We start from the raw sequence: 17,127 nt of genomic DNA, 5'->3' as shown, positions 1-17,127 counted from the left end.
TTCTCTCTCCGTCGCCCCTCGAGATGGTTGCCCCATCTCTCCCGACACGGTGCCACGGGGTCAAGCGTCGTGCCAGGCCGCAAGCGCTGCTCTCCCAAACCCCCTCCCTCCCCCTGGACACCTGGGCAGCGAGCCCTTCAGAGAAGCCCCTCCACCTTTTCCACTTCAGCATCTGAGGATTCGGGTTCCCAGCAGCCCCTCCGTGTCCAACGGGGCCAAATCAAGGAACCCTAACTTTAAGCAAGACGCTCTGGCTCCACACTTTCCATTTATGTCCTTTGTGGAAACCCTCTGAACTTTTGATCAAATTCTAACCAGATACAGTTGCGGCATTTTTCTGACAAATGCACAAACACACATGCCTTGTATTGCTACGCAACTCAGATTTCCATTCTCTCATTATACGGTGCGCTTCTCTTTAGGCGGTTTTGCTCAAGCTGCTCCAGAAACTACTGGTCACAGACTAAGAATTATTAACAATGTCTTTCTTTCTTTGTGCTTTCTTGTGACCTTATGGACATTGTTCCCGTTTCTTCTCTTATGTTTGACTTTGTTTCAAAAGAAAGTAATATTCCATGGGAAAAACAGCAGGGGGAAATGATTATCAACATAGTAACTATCAAGTTATAAACATGGCAACACACTTGGGTCTTTCAGGTAGTAAACTGCTAACATAAAAGCTGTATGTAAGTGTTTAGAAGTATAAATTATACTGTTAATTTATATTATTTTAATGAAGTTTATTTATGTTTGTGAGCCGCCCCGAGGCTTTGGTGAATGGGGCGGCATAGAAATTTCCTAAATAAATAAATAAAGATAGCTACAGAAGAATATTTCTATAATGGCTTGAAAAGATGAAGTGACGCTGTTTATACCAGGAAACAAGCAAAACCTGCAAGCAAATGCTTTGGCCCGGAAGGTTCTTACTCTGAGGTGCTGAGGGGGAGATCCAAAGAGCCACTCAGGTCAATTCCCAAGGAAAGGTCAAACACAGAGAAAATCCAGGAAAGAGATGGATGGAAAAGGCAAAGCAAAACTCTGACACTTCGAGCCCGTTTAAGCCGGCACATCACAGCTGTGAGGCATCCATGTGGTGAGCCAGGGTGGTGCAGTGGTTAGAGCACGGGACTGGGACTCAGACGATCCGGGTTCGAGTCCCCGCTCGGCCATGGAGCCAACAGGGTGACTTTGGGCCAGTCCCGGACTCTCAGCCCAGCCTACCTCACAGGGTTGTTGTTGTGGGGATCAGATGGAGGAGGAAAATGATGTCAGCTGCCTTGAACCCTTGGTAGGAAAAAGGCAGGATATAAATCGAAAAATAAATAAAAATAAAATAAAAATAAAAATCCATGTCCCCTGACCCAAGACCCACTTCATGGCAGACCCTTCCTCATCATGAGTACAGCGTTACTCACAAGAAGCCCCAGCACCTCGGCGTGCAGCAGCTGGCTAAGCCGGGGTGCTGTGAAGCACTGAGACAACTCCTGCCCATAGGACACCGTTCAGCATCGTGGCTGAGCGGAGAAAGTTGTGTAAGATGCCCCGGGTTCCTTGAAAGGGAGAAAGGTGGGATTAATATAATAAACAGGTATGCATCATCTAAATGCACATTTAGGAATAATAGCTAGGATATATTATGTCAAAGGAGGCAGGCCATCCTCAGTCCTGATTGAGACGTTTTGGAGAGCTCTTCTTGAAGACGGATGTATTTATTTATTAGATTTATACCCCTCTTTTTTCCTATGAACTCAAAGCGGCTTACATCAATTTCCTCCTTCTGCACTTAATGCTATCCCCAAACAACACCCCTGCAAGGTAGGCTGGGCTGAGTGTCTGTGACTGGCTCAGGGTCACCCTGTTGGCTCCATGGCCGAGCGGGGACTCGAACCCGGATCCCCCGAGTCCCAGTCCCAGGCTCTTCACCACGACACCACACTTTTTACACTCGCCCCACTTCATTTCTGGAAATCCCAAGGTGTTATTTCCAACCCAGCCTACGAATCCTACAGATAACTTCCCTTCTGGGTGTCGAGGCTGCCATTTCAGCTACGCGGAAATCCAGAGTCAAAGACGGATCGCTCTCGGATGCTTTCTTCCAAGGGCCAATTCACCCATCCGAAGGACTTTACCCTCAAGCTGCAGCTGATGTGCTTGTTTCAACAACTGCCTTTTATAAGGCCCAGCACGATAGGAAACGAAAAGATCCAAGCGCCTTTGCTCTTTGTGTCTCTGAGCTATTTCAAAATTAAATCTCAGCTCAAGCCTAATTGTCAAGTAATTTAATTGCTTGTCAGCCAAACAAAACCCCGGAAAACTCACGCTCAAGTCAAGGAGTAGGGTGCTGTGATACAGAGCAGGAGACGCTGTATTTTGCTGCGTAAAAGTAGCACTTGGATGTTTATCTGAAGAACCAAGATGGTGCCCTGCTTTTACTGCGGCATCGCAAGCGTCTAGTCCATAATCTAAAATCCGGCAGCGCTAAAACACATCGTGCTGCAGATATCCTGATACTTATGTTCTCTTTCTAACAATGATATTGATATGCTCTTTCTAACACTGAGTTAGGGCAAGATCAACGTTTTAGTTTTCTAAGGAAGAAGTGATATGATTTGGCAACGGACTAAATACTGGGAGCAAAAGAGAGAGAGAGAAGCTAGAAGGGAAGATCAAGTCTTTGCGTCTAATTGAAAGGCAGAAGCAGATACAGGGTTTGATCCATCCTCAGGAATGTTTAAGGTTAGACACATGAAAATCAATAGGGCAAGTTAGCTGAAGTTGACTAAACTGAAGTCCCATTAATGTGGGAGACTCTGTTCTAAGTACGACAACTTCTGGAACCAACCCATTATTAATGAATAGGAAGAGAGAGCAAGGAGCGGTTCATTTGAGGAAGTCAGTCTTGGACATCATGAGCTTCATGTGACCCATCCCTCAAATTCACTCCCAGAACAGACTTTGTTTTTCGCTTGTTCTGAAATGTTCGCAGCTGCATCAGACGTCAACTGGTCTTTGTGTACATGATTTGCTGTCAGATTACATCATGGGATTTCTAGTATTTTATTATTTATTTATTTAAAACATTTCTGTGCCGCCCCCATCGCAACAAAGCCTCGGGGCAGCTTACAGCAAGAACCAAATTATACAATAAAAATATTAAAACCCGGTGCATCTCGGCTTGAAAATAATTTTAAAATCCTACCAATGACCAATAAATTAACACTTAAAATAAATTTTAAATAAAAAGGTCTTAGCCTGGCGCTGAAAAACAAATAACAACGGCACCAGGCAGACCTCTCTGGGGAGCGCGTTCCATAGTATTCACACTGCAGACTGTTTGGGGTCAGTGGGGTTAAAATACTAGGAAAATATATTTATCATTCTATTAAATCAACAAATGGGAACCATTCTTGAGCTAAGAGAATCCACTGGACATGGCTCAAAACTTGATAGAAAGTTCATTACATTAAGGAAACAAAATTCTCAACAGAATGCAATGTTTGACCAAATTTGACATTTTGTTGTACAATGTTTTTAAGAACCCAGGACATGAAAAAATGTCAGTCAAATGTAAAATATGGTTGCCTACTTTAGACCCACTTTTGCTGATTTTAGCTAAAGCATTTCCTCTCTCTGTCGAAACACCCATGAAAGGTTAGTATTCTGGTCCTCAAGGGCAGAATTGCTCAATTTTGCATTTCTTCGATTGTTAGCAATTTCAAGTTTTCCTGAGCTAGTACTGCAGCGATATCCAAAGGATAGGAGGAAGTCCCTATTAGACAGGAATACGTGAACCCCACACACACAGGTAAAAACAAGTCTTTTTAACAGAAAACCGTGAACTATCCCAGGAATCCAACAAAAATTGTTTCCTTCGGTTTGCGAGGATCTCTGGCCTGCTGCAACACGCATCTCTATTCAGCAAGGATCAAATCTATGATCCAGCTGACAATGCGACTCTCCACACAGGCAGCCTGGATTGTTCCTGTCATCCTTATTCTGCTCTGGTAATTGCTCCCACATTTCTTGCTTACCCTCTTACACCACAAAAAAGGTGCTTTGGTATCAGTGAGGTGGGCTGGACATTTTCCCAGTGCTTTATTTTTCCATGGAAACTGTTCCACGACAGAAATTCATTAATAAAAATGAACACAGGCCAATTGGAAGCACAGTATTTTATTCATTCTAACTCAATAGGAAGCCAGCTCAGCAGTGTCAAAGTTGCAGTTCGTTTCCAGGTGATTATCCTTTGTATTATGTATTTCTTTGTTTAACATATTTCTAGCTCACCTTTTTTCCTGAAAAGGAACCCAAAACTGCTTACAGAATCCCCTACTCCATTTCATCTTCACAACAGCCCTGTGAGGTAGGTTAGGCCGAGAGTCTGTGACTGGCCCAAAGTTCCACGGCCAAAGAGGGACTAGAACCTGGATCTTCCGAGTCCCAAGCCGACAGTCTAACCACGATGCCCTATCAGATCTCACATACGCCACTGAAATACATCTATAGCTCAGAGTGAAACGGAACTGATAAATAATATCAGGGAAACTGAAGGCAGCCCGACAGTCTTAGCCGAAGGCAGCTGAACTTTTCCGAAACAGATAAGCATGCATTTTCCCCTCAGACTTCCCTGTGGGATACCAAGGATTCTAGTAAATTAAATTAAAAGTGAAGCAGATCCTAAGTCTGCCAATGCCTCCTTCCCCACTACTGGAGGAAGCACACCTGGGAACTCCAAGTGTCAGGGGGAATAAGCAGGAGGGCGTGACTGGACCCATGTCCCAGTGGCAGCCTCCCTGCTTTGGGGAGAGAATGCTAAACCAGGCAGGCCATTGGATCTGATCCCGCAGGATTTTTCCGATGCCCTTATCAGCCCCATAAACGGTCCGTTTCCACAGGCAAGCTGGACTTTCCCCTTTCTCCTACCCTATTCTAAGTGTTAAAACATTGGTGTGGGAGGTCCTTTGGGTGTTGATCTAAAGCGTTTCCATTTTTAGCATGGATGACTTCCTTCCTCTAATGGAGAAGGACTGATGTATGAAGGAGAAGTCCTGCCAGAGGTCGGAGGCCACCCTTGCTGAGCAGGTTATGCGTGGCTGGAGCTGCTGCGAATAGTTTCCCCATCGACAGGGGGCAAAGCTTCTAACCAGACCATGAAAACGGTCTTGCAGGCCAACAGACATGGAGAAAGGACATCGACTGGCATCCAAACCCCAACCCTAACCCTAGCGCCCCCCCCCCCCGGGACAATTCCTTACTGCCACCGTCCTTTTCCTGACATAGGAAGTAGGTTTCCACCCGGTCAAGCTATTTGCCATCTAACCTGGCATTCACAAGGATGGCGCGCTCCAGATGTGTGGGACACACATCTGGAGAACAACCATGCTGTGCCGTACGACAAAAACTGCAGTAGCCTAAGCCAGAGTCTTGCAGCCCAGGTCTCAGTCAAAGTGCCTTCCATCTTGGATGTTGTAAAATCAATCAGTCAAATCCAGGGCCATGCTGTGATCCTAAGCATCCCTCATTTATTTACTTTAACCTGCCTTTCAGGTATAAGCCAGGCTACATTGCAAAAACATGAACATACCAATTGCAATTAAACACAAGAAGAAAGCAGTCGCAGCTAATAATTTCTAGATACGTAATACAGATGAGAATATATGTGTTTTCAGTGATTTTAAAAAGGAATGTGTGAATTGCCCTGCCGAGGACATTCCATGGGGTCACCACTGAGAAGGCCCTGCCCCGTCTACCCACCAGCCTAATGGCTCTTTCTGGTGGGCCACAGAGCAGAGCCCTGATTCTGCTCCTAATGTCTGGGCAGACCTGTACAAGGACAAGATACTGGGATCCAAACCAGTTCAGGCTTGAAGGACCAACACCAGCACCTTGGACACCAGAAGCTAAAAGACAGCCAACGTAAAAGACACAGAACAAGTCCAAAGTCACACAGAGCACGTTCGCCAGTTGTTAACATGACACCACGGAAGGCACAGGTCACACAAAACCATTTCTACATTCTGATGCAAAGACAACAGAGGATTTTCTCAACGCTGCTTAGACGCTCAGCATATAATTAAGCAGACTTTCCTGGAAACAAAACCAGCCCCGTGCCATGGGAAGTGCTCACAGTTGTATTTCAAGCCCAGCTCCAATCAAAGAAAACTTTCTGAGAGAAACTTGTTTCTTCCACCATACGGAGAGTACTCCAAATGGAGATGGGAAATTACGATCCAACACCAGGGTGAAGACGGCTACGTCGCCAAGTTGCCATTCCATGAAATGAGAGGAGGAAGAGCTCAAAAGGAAAGCCACGACATGGAGTAGGGCAGAGGAGAGCAGTTAATCCAGAATTAAAAGTAGTAAACACATTAAGCTGTGTTGCATTCACTTTTAAGCCAGGATTCAGTTACCCACACCAGCCAAAGCAATTAGCTTGCTTCAAGCCGGGAACACGGTGTAATGGCTTCTCTTAATTTGGCTGCTAGCAATACAAACAGAGAACAAGGTCTGTCTCGTCCAATAACTCAGTGGGGTACAAACAAACCTTTCTTGCAACAGCCCAACACAAACCCCGCAAGTATGGAGTGCTAAAAGTGCTGTATTAAACAGAAATTACCCAGTGGTTGCCTAGCTGCAGATCGCCTGTTTGAATTTGCTACTAGCGATGTACTTTATCGAGCCTTGATTACATCAAGAGTAATTAAGGCACACTACCACAGCAAAAGCAAATTACATACCACTAGCTTTATCTCAGGGATAGCATTAGATGCCATTATTCCGGAGAGCAGGGCAAGGGGGGCGGGCGTGGAGTTAAGCGCAAATACATCCTTCGCTAGACAAGGGGTCATGACATGACAAAAGAGATACATGAGCATCGTTTAATGGGCAGCTTCAGCTTCAATTCAGAGATTCGCAGACCACAGCAAAGTGGCCCATTATCTCAACATTAGACGAGGAAGCACAGAGCTAACCAAACCCGCGCTGTGCGGAATGAGATTTGATCAGGGTCCGTCGGCTTTGCCGAATGCCTCCGCTTCTGATCGGCATCTCAGCGTTCCAGTTCAGCAGCAGAAGGGCTGGAGCTGCAGTTACAAGCCGGCCAGGTAGCCTGGCTCGAACCAGCGCTGTCCAGATGTGCTGGAAGATGGCGGTCGAAGGGCAGCACAGCTGGAGGATTCCAGGTTGGTGAAGGACGCTGTGGAGCAGAAAGCCCTCACATGGGGTCTGGGGGCACCCACAAACCTTACCACAAGTCATTTTTAAAAGATGTGGCATGGATGTGTACATACGTACCGATGCATGCATGCAAAATGCATAGAACTTTCTGGAAATTATGCATAGGCTGCCACAAAAATGGACCAGATAGCCAATTAAATATTCTTTTGAAGGTGTGCCTCTATCAAGGCAATGATTGCATTACACAGGTGAGTGTTTATGCTTCCAGTGTTGTAATTTCGGTCTTTTAGCTGTCAAAAAGTCACAGAGATTCCATTTACACAGACCATAATTTAACATACTTAACTTCCTTGGAGCTGCTAAATAGCTGAGGAGCACAGAGACACCAGTGAAAATTAAAGACCATTCCAGGACAAAATTTCCCTGTGTAATGATCTCTTCCCCAAAGGAGGGAACTACTGGATATTGCCAAAGCATTTGTTTAAAAGAGGCATCATCATCATCATCATGGCTACTATCCTTATTATTTCATTTCTATGCCACCCAATAGCCAAAGACGGCAGCGTAGTTCACACAGAACCAAGAAACCACAATACAGTAAAACAGCATAACATTTTGGCATGCGAAGGCTAAACCTTAACTTAAAACAATCTGAGCAGGTAAAATGATGTTCCAGACGAGCATCCAGGGTCCTTCTATGCCACCTCGTGCCTTGCAAAAGAGAGTGGTCTTGGCCTGGCATTGAAAGGATAGCAGAGTTGGGTCTAGAAGTGCCTCAGTGAGATCGTTCCAGAATCGGGACCACCACCAGAAGACCGTCCCACTCGTTGCCACTGTCTGGACCTCCCTTGAAAGAAGCGGTTGGAGGAAGGCCTCAGGGAATGAATGCAACACAGGCACAACAGACAGGTGCCAAAGCGGTGATCCACTGGTGCATTATTATGTGCTGGTGCCCACAGGAGTTCCTCGAATTCCCCAGAGTGCCCGAGAAGATCGTGGGCCCCCTTCCTTTAGAGAAGCACCAGCCGGAGCCCGAGCATCACGAGTTAAGCGAGCAATTTAGCAGTCAATTCATGGGTGGACAGCTAGAGAGGTTTCCCAGTGCAGTCGGGACAAAGCATTCAGAGAAGCAGAGAGGAACCTTGACCAGCTGCACGGAAACATCTTCTTCGCAGCAACTCCAGAAGCCAACGGGAGACCAACAGGTTTGCCCCTTCGCAAGGGCAGCGGCTACTCTCCTATGCCATCATCCTCAGCGAGCCACCGAAGGAAGGGGATCAAACACAGCTCTGTCCCAGAAGGCAGGCGCACCTGCCCTTCCAGACCACGTTGGCTCCGTCCACCTGAACAGCCGTGGCCACCTTCCTCATGAAGCCACGCGATGACGCCGATGGCAATGCCAGGCGCCAAACCGTCCCCTCGCTCCATCGGGTCAGCACCCCGTGTGAAACCGGACCGTCTGCTTCCGTGACAACATCTCCCTCTTTCAATTCACCTACAGGACCAGTTTTTTATGAAGATAATGATCATGGCCTGATTATTTGAATAATAATTATTTTACACTGTGCAGGAGCTTTAGCATTTATCACCTACAAGTGTTCCTTTTGTTTTGCCAACGTTTTACTTATACTTTAGCCTGATATTTTCTGTAAGATATTCAAAGTGGCCAATAGAGTTCAACTAATGTAAAAACACAAACTCTTTAAGGGTGCGATCCTATGCAAGTTTGGGCAGCTAAAAGTCTGACTGTTCCCAGCACCCACCCCCCCCATCAGCTACATTTTGCACCCTAACATTTGAGTGCAAATAGATGGGGAAGAAATGGAGGTAGTGACAGATTTTATTTTCCTGGGCTCCAAGATCACCGCAGATGGGGACTGCAGCCAAGAAATTAAAAGACGTTTGCTCCTGGGGGGAAAGCTATGGCAAATCTAGACAGCATACTAAAAAGCAGAGAGCCCACCCTGCCAACAAAAGTGCATATAGTCAAGGCTATGGTTTTCCCAGTTGCAATGTATGGCTGTGAAAGCTGGACCATAAGGAAGGCTGAGCGCCAAAGAACTGAGGCCTTTGAATTGTGGTGCTGGAAAAGATTCCTGAGAGTCCCTTGGACCACAAGGTGATCAAACCGGTCAGTCCTAGAGGAGATCAACCCTGACTGCTCTTTGGAAGGCCAGATGCTGAAGATGAAGCTCAAATATTTTGGCCACCTAATAAGAAGGAAGGACTCCCTGGAGAAGAGCCTGATGCTGGGAACAATAGATGGCAAAAGAAGAAGGGGACGGCAGAGGATGAGGTGGCTGGATGGAGTCACGGAAGCAGTTGGTGTGGGCTTGAGTGGACTCTGGGGATGGTGGAGGACTGGAGATCCTGGAGAAATGTTGTCCATGGGGTCGCGAGGGGTCGGACACGACTTCGCGGCTAACAACAACAACAATTTGAGTGCACCCTAAAATTATTCACACAGCCGTCATAGTTGCCTACAGAAGAGGAAGCAGCCCTGAAAAAACGGCTATTCTGGCGGGGACGTGTGTGGGTGGTGGGTGGAAAGACGCTTGTGCACATGTTACACACACATCTATGGAAGGCTCAGCGGTATGGAACAGTCTCAACTTTTAATTATGCATACATCTCACCTGCCTTCCCAGGAGCGCCAAGCGGCATCTATTGATTGGTTTCGGGCTGTAGATTGGAGGGAGACTGGGGGACACCAAAGCTTCCGGTGCTTTCTTTTTCCACCAAAAAGGTTCCATTCCATAAGTTCATTGGTTAAAAAAAGAGCTTGTGCCAACAAGCTTGGCTGCTTCAGAGCTGCAATGGATGTTTTTCAGGTGAGTATTCCAAGCATAATTAATTGAAATTCAGCAATGCCTGGGAGTGAATGTGAACCAAGAGGCTGCAGCAGCAAAACTGAAGGGACCCCAATCCCTTTACCGGAAGAGAGCCGAACTCTGTGGAAAAGCGGCCTGTTTTCAGCATTTCATTGACAGTTCATTGGGTCGCTGAAATTAATTGGTGCATCAACACTTTTCAGTACTTTCGTTTTTTCCCGTAAGTTGGAACTATATAAGGGAAGTGTGTGTGTGTGTGTGTGTGTGTGTGTGTGTGTGTTTGTTTGTTTATTTATTTATACCAATACATTCTGCATAGCATAACAGTAAGTGAACTTTCCTTTTTTAACCCTCAGATATTCTGGGTCAAAGGTTTGTAGTATAAGCCGACGAAAATGCAACACGTTTCAATTTTTAGCTTTGCTTTTTTAAATGCAGGCTAAATTGGGGGGTTTTTTGGTACAGATGGGCAATGTGCAGCTCTCCAGATATTTTGGCAGCCAACTCCCATCAGACCAAACTAGCATGCCAGTGATGGGGATGATGGGAGTTGGAGGCCATCTGGAGAACCACGAGTCTCTCACTCTTGCTCTAAGGTGCTGGAATGTTTTCCAACGCAAACTGAATTTTTTCCTATGCAAACAGCCCTGTGCAAATTGAGCTAATTTGCTTACCTGGAAGATTTTCCAGAAAGCCTGCATCACGGACGGTAGAGGAGTACCTGCTTTGCAATCAAAAGCTGCAGGTGTATTTCTGCCTTCTCCAGGCTGGGCTGGGAAACGCCCAGTTTAAACTGGCCAATGCAGACAGTTCCAGTTCAGAACTAAACCTACCAGTGGCCACATTGCTGGGTTCCCATATAGGACCCGATCAAAAGGCACGGCCTGCAGAAATGAGCCCCCTTGGCTGACCAGTGCAAGGTAAGCAATGGCTGAGGCAGGTGCGTCTCTCATGGAAGGGCTCTCCAGGATTTAGGTGCCACTACAGAGAAGACGCTGTCAGGGGAAGGGGGCGTTGTGCCTTGTTTCCTAAATCCTGTGCGCCATTTTGAACACCAGGAGAAATAGCTGAGGGGATCGAACCCAGACCTCTCCAGAGGTGACCCACTGAAATCTATGGGACCCAAGTCAGCTGCAAATAGAATAAGCCCCACTGATTTCAATGGGTCTACTCTAAGACTGGATCCAAGTACCCTAAAAGGCAACAGTACATAGCGTGGAGCACCAGGCTCTTATGCCGCTAACAATGAGCACATTCCCTTTTAAATGCAAAAATGCAAGATCAACCAACAGGAGAACGTTTCTGCGTGCACCTGTCTTCAACAGAGTCTCAAGCTCTTCTTAAGCAGTTGAGTGTTACTTTTTTTTGGAGATGGGGGGGGGGCTGCAAGCCCCACCCACCCAGATATCATGTGCCCACTAACGGCTTCCAGAAATGTAGCCACGATCCAACTAATGGAAAGTCTGACCACACAAATGTGTGCGCTGGAAAAGATTATTGCGCTCCGGTGTGTAAAGGCGCCAGTTCACAACCACAGCGGCCTCCAGGAAGACTAAATGGATTAATCTGAAGGAGCCAACGCCCCTGGCCACCCCTTTGCCATTCCAGCTCAACTTGAATGAGGACGATAAGGTCTTGGTGAAAGAAGATAAGCCCCTAGGGAAACAAACCTGATGGCAGAAAAAGGTGTCAGAGAGTCACAAGGCAAACCCGAACAGGTCTAATACCTCTGACGTATTTGGCTCACGAAGTTAGCTTCCTTTTCCAGCAAAGCAAGAACTATCAGCCCATCTTCCAAATCCACCCAGCAAAGCAGATGGCAAGCTGTTCCCTTTCGTGTCATGGCTTTATCCCCACTTTCCGCTAAGAAGCTCTTATTTCTTCCCCCTCCATACAGGCACTCAGTTTTTAAGCTCACAACAACCCTGCGGGGTAGGTGGGACCGAGAAAATGCAATGAGCCAGAAGTCAACCAAGTCGATTCATTTTCATACCAGCACAAGTCACATTCGCGCTGCTCAGTATCAAGGGCCCTTCCCCAGGGAGGCTTGGGAAGTGTGACAAGGGAGACGCTCTTCTCGGTGGTGGCCCCTTGAGGGAGGACCGAGCTCACCACGAAGCCCACCCAGCACCATGGCTGTCATCTTCCAGCGCCAGGTTAAGACTTTCTTCTACTCTCAGGCACCTGACAGCATGTAATACGGTTTTATTCACGATTTCGTATTGTTGAATATCTTTGTGTGAGTGTCTGCTGTCCATCTCTAGGTTTGTACGTAAGCTTTAATATTATGCACAATATTGTGTTTTAAAGTTTTTTAAACTCGATAAACTGCCCGGAGCACTTTGACGACTGAGTGGTAGAGAAATGGAAGGAAGGGGAAGAGGAAGAGGGAGAGAAGCAACTCATCCATACAACATCTTCAGAATCTATTCTCAACTGCATTCACACAAAACCCTAAGAAGGAACTGCGGGTACCTGGGCTGCCAATGACCAGGACTGCTCACAGGTGAAGTGCAAAACACCTGGACTGCACCAGATTATGGAAGCAACTAAGACCACGCATGCAGAACTAAAACAACTCCTATTCTTTTCCATCTATTCCAGCCTCTGCTCCCCTCACCGTCCTCCGTTGCCCATCCTACGTCGAATTGTGACGTGGAAGCTCCTCAGAGCGGGAATCGCCCCATTCAGCTCTTTAAGTGCTCTGCACATTGAACTGGAGAGTTGGAAGGGACCGTCCAACACACTGCCAGTGCAGGGGATGTGTTGGTCCAACTCCTATTTGAAAACCTCCAACAGGAGTCCATCACTTCCCAAGGCCGTCTGTGCCACGGCTGAGGAGCACTTTCCATCAGAATGCTCTTCCTAATGATGCTTCTCAATTAATCGTAACCTCTAGGGACCAAGAAAAAAGGGAAGTAAGAAGATGGGGAAAAGAAGGAAGGATCCCACCCTGTTGGCCTTCCCGGATTGATGCCCCCCACTGAATAGGGGAGGGTTGTTCCCGCAGCATTTCAAATTCCAACATCTAAGGGCATCCTAGGGGAAATTAATGCATGCACAACCCTACGTATCGGGCAGTGAGACACTCGCACTCAGATCGGTCCTTTGGCGTGCAAGCTTGCCCTATGCTGAAGGGGCCATGTCCGTTCTTGGGGCCATGAAGAAAGCTGGCCACCAACGCACAGCCTCCCTGACCGTGGCTCCTGCCGATGTGGGTCAGAACTGCATTGCTGGTGGTCGCCTCTCCGCTTCGGTCTTCTCCTCCGGCAGACACTTGCCAAAGTCTGCACTTGGGCACGGTCCGAAGTCACGACAGACGTTTTTGATTTGAACGAGCTTCTGGTGGCTCCAAACAAAGGGAAAGACTTAGTCTTGCGACTACCTGCCTTAGGAACTACCTTAGGAACAGGTGGGCTCGAGGCCCCGTTAAATAAATAGGTCTCACTTCTTCCATAGGTGGCTTGCAGAACTGAGCCACCTGAATTTTCTCCTGCCGTCAACACAGCACCTTCTTCCCTCTTATCTCCTTCCCAGCAGCCCCTTGGGCTGTTTCTGCATCTCATTAGCATTCTCTTGGCTGCTACGAGAAGGGCCCTTTCCCACGACGCAGCGCTGCCACCAAGACTCCTGCACGCCTTTGGCCACAGCACTGCGCTGCTTGCTGGGTGCTTGCTTCTTCCGTTTACAAGCAGTCTCCGTTTTTATTATTTTACAGTATCTGCGTACACATTGTGTGCACTTTGTAACTCACCTCAACTGCCCGTTTGAAGGCTGAACTCCTAAGCATTTTTGTATCTGCGTAAATTCTGTAGCCCATAAGTGCATTGTGTGAAATTAACACCCACCCACACACACACAGAGGCCCTGATCAGATGAAGCATTAACACACGGTGTGAGAATAAGGCTAGGCCACAGATGCACTTCCGACTCCCGTCCTTGCCCGGCTGTGAGGGGCTGGCTGCAAGCTCCCACCTGCGACAAACCAACATTTCGCATGTTCTTGGCGCCCCCAGCTTCCGAAGGAGTTGGCGATAGTGGGACGGCTGCTTTATGGAGCCGAGCTCGATGCTGGCTTGTCTCGGCAAAGCCTAGTTAAGCCCCGCCATGGCCGGCCTGGACTCGGGCAAGACGGCCAGCTGCGCCGAAACAAAACCGCTTCGGAAGGCGCTTCACAGCTTCATCAGCCAGGCAGCCTGGACAGCCTTCCCGGAGTTGGGGAACACCTGCTGTGTTGGACTGCAGCTCCAAGCATCTCCTGGCCAGCTGGGGGTGATGCGAGCCACGGGGGTCCCTAGCCAGGGAATGCTAGGTTCAGACCAACCCCCCCCCCCCCCACATGCTAGGTTCAGATCTGACTTCTTCTGAACGGTGATCCACTATGCCAACCCCCGCAACGGCCATCCCTCGGAGGTGTTAGACTACAATTCCCATCATTGCCCATGTTCTCTGGACAGACGTTGCAGTCCAGCGCATCTGACAGCACTGGGGTGAGGGGGCCCACAGCTCGACTCTGCCGGGTGGTGACGGAACCCCTGCCTGCGCCACGGCGGGCTTGCCTGGATGAGACCCTCTCCCACTGGGCCACTGTGGAAATTCCAGGGAGCCCCTTCGATCTCCTAGAAAAGAAACAAACTTACCTCCCTAGGAAACATGCGTACGAAAGAGAACATAAACAGAGCTGGGATGGAGCAGCATTGCGTTCACCCCACGGCCAGGGCCTCAGCACCCTCCTCCCCATGCTCCCCAGCAACTGGCCCACACAAACATCCTGCCTCTGATACTGCGGGAAGCACAGAACCCTCCCGACTCATCACTCCGGGTAGCTTTCTCCACCACAAGTACTCCAATCCCCTTTTAAAGTCCCCCAGTATGGCAAATCTCAGAATCCGGCAGAAGTGACCTCCAGAGTCCCACTGGGGGCTGACCGAAGAACTCTCCCCTTTGATCAGCCCCGCGTCCACCCCCACCCCGCCTCATGGGGCGGCCCCTCTGGGCCCCCGCATTGCAAGAGGGCAGCTTTGTCTCCTCTCCGCTTTCTCCATACGATTCTCCCCCGCCAGCCATTCTGAGCGCGTTCGCGTTCGTTCGGCAGAGGCTAAGTGCGGTGGCTTTAATCAGCTGTCGCCCGACCTTTAAATTAACGAAGGTTACAGTAAGCACAGCATCCCTGAGCTTTTTAAATCTCTGATCCCATCAAGCGTTACCGGGAAAACCTCCTTCTCTCCCTGCCTGCCACCGCGCCCTGCTGCCAGCTCCGCCACGGGCACGGCAAGCAGCTGCGGCCTGTCCGGCCGGCCGGCCGGCCGCCACTCGGCCTCCATATGACTCACTGATTGTGGCCAGGAGGGGACAGCCAGACCCGGCCAGTGGCCATCAATAGCTTTGTTGTCTCCCCTGCAGCGAGAGGCAGGCAGGCAGGCAGGCAGAAAAGGCCCGGCTGGGAACTGCAGCGCCACGGCCGGGCGAGCAGCCGGGGGTGACAGCGGAAGCCCACCAGTCAGGCGGGACCGGGTGATTCCCACCCAGCCGTGGCTCTCGCACTCTGCCTGCCCCCCGCCAGGCACAGACCCCGTGTGAAAGAGGAAGGGCGCTTGTGCTGCCACCCCCCCCCCCCCGCTTCCTCAGGAACCCCAAGCGCGGGAGTTCATGCAACCTCCTCTGCTTGACACATGGGGCTGGCCAATGGAAGCAGGAGCGGGGGGGGGCCTGCGAATCCCCCATTGTTTCAGGCATCTTCCTGGGCTCTGCCATCCACCGTGGAGCGAACAGCGGCCGGCATGAATCAGCCGCAACTGCTGAAGGGAAGTTCCACGCATTCTCCAGAATCCACTCAAGAACTTAGCACTGGCTTTTCCACGCAAGCGCCCCCATCCCCATCGCAAAGCCCGGAGACCGCCCGGAAAGTCCGAGTCCCTTTAAAGCCCGATCTGCGGAGTGTGTCTCCCAACACGCACGCACACGCGCACTCACACACACAGGAACACGCCCTCCGGTCGCCTTCCATGGCAGGTCATAAACCGGTAGTTCGACTTTCAAAAGATACACATGATGTCCACCAGAAGGAAATGCAGAACATTAGAAACGGTTAAGCAATACGTTGAATTTCCACCGCCACCATCCGAAACCGAGCGCTTTTCTCGAAACCGCGTTCTTTCTCTCTGCACACGGAAGGGTCTGAAGGGAAGTGACGGGCCTTGTCCAAACAGAAGTCTCCCAGAGGCACTAACCAAATGCAGAACGCCTTGTTTCCTCCAAGAGTGGGGGCTGCGGGTGTCGGGCCTGATCCTGTGACTCCAGGGCAGGGGGCCCGCGCTCCCAGGAGCTCCCTCTTCGGAAGGCTCCAGTGAGACCGTGCGCTTGGGTGGATGTGATGCCCGTCCCCAGGGTTATTCCGCAGGGACTAGTCTCTTAGCTGGCATTTCTTTAGAGTTCGCCCCCACTTACAAGGAAGGCGTGAAAAGGGATGGGCAGGCATTTCTCCCCCCCCCCCGCCTCCCCCCACGACACGCACAGAGCAGCCTCCCCTGTGCAGCCTGCCTGTCCAAGAAGCTGGAGTCGCACCAGCCCTTCGCCACGCCGTACAAACAATTCCTTCAACTGTACAATAACGCGAAGCCTGATCCCCCTCTCGCCAGCCCGGGGGCGGGAAGGGGGGCACGGGAGAGGGGGTGGGGGGCTCCGCGACTCACCTCTGTCCAGGCTCCGCTCTGGCTCCGCTTCCCGGCCGGGGGAGGCGGTGGGGAGGGCAGGCGGGCACGCCGGATCCGCCCGGGCCGCGGTCGAGCGGGCGCTCACGCTGTTCCGCGCAACGTGGGGAGCGCGGGGGGCGGCCCGGGCCGGGAGCCGAGCAGGGCGCCGGGAGCGGCGCAGAAGGGGTGGGATCGGAGCGAGGGGCGCGCGGGCGGCGAGGCGGGCGGGGCGGAGGGGGGGGGCGGGCGGGGGCGGGGAGAGCGAACAATGCCCCGCGCCGCCGCTGCCGCGAACGCTCCGGCTCGGGACGCGCGGCTCCCCTCCGGCGCGACTCCCCTCCGGCCGCCTCGGCTGCGCGGAAGGGCGCGCGATCGCGGCGCGGGGGGGGCGCACGCTGCGGGGCGAGGAGCGCCCTCGCTCGCCGGCC

The 17,127-nt window shown here is 50.3% G+C and overlaps 1 protein-coding gene across 1 annotated transcript in view; it reads right to left on the bottom strand.

Moving 5' to 3' along the window:
• The window catches only part of CSK (C-terminal Src kinase), a 63,373-nt gene extending 46,574 nt beyond the window's left edge, over positions 1–16,799 (bottom strand). The window contains exon 1 of the mRNA XM_044450514.1: positions 16,700–16,799. The gene's annotated coding sequence lies outside the window, so the exon portion shown is untranslated. The remainder of the gene's footprint in view (positions 1–16,699) is intronic.
• Positions 16,800–17,127: the final 328 nt, after the last annotated feature.

Source organism: Varanus komodoensis, unplaced genomic scaffold, assembly GCF_004798865.1.
Source record: "Varanus komodoensis strain SLA01 unplaced genomic scaffold, ASM479886v1 scaffold67, whole genome shotgun sequence".
Lineage (NCBI taxonomy): Eukaryota > Metazoa > Chordata > Lepidosauria > Squamata > Varanidae > Varanus > Varanus komodoensis.
This window is presented reverse-complemented; position numbering and strand designations above follow the sequence as displayed.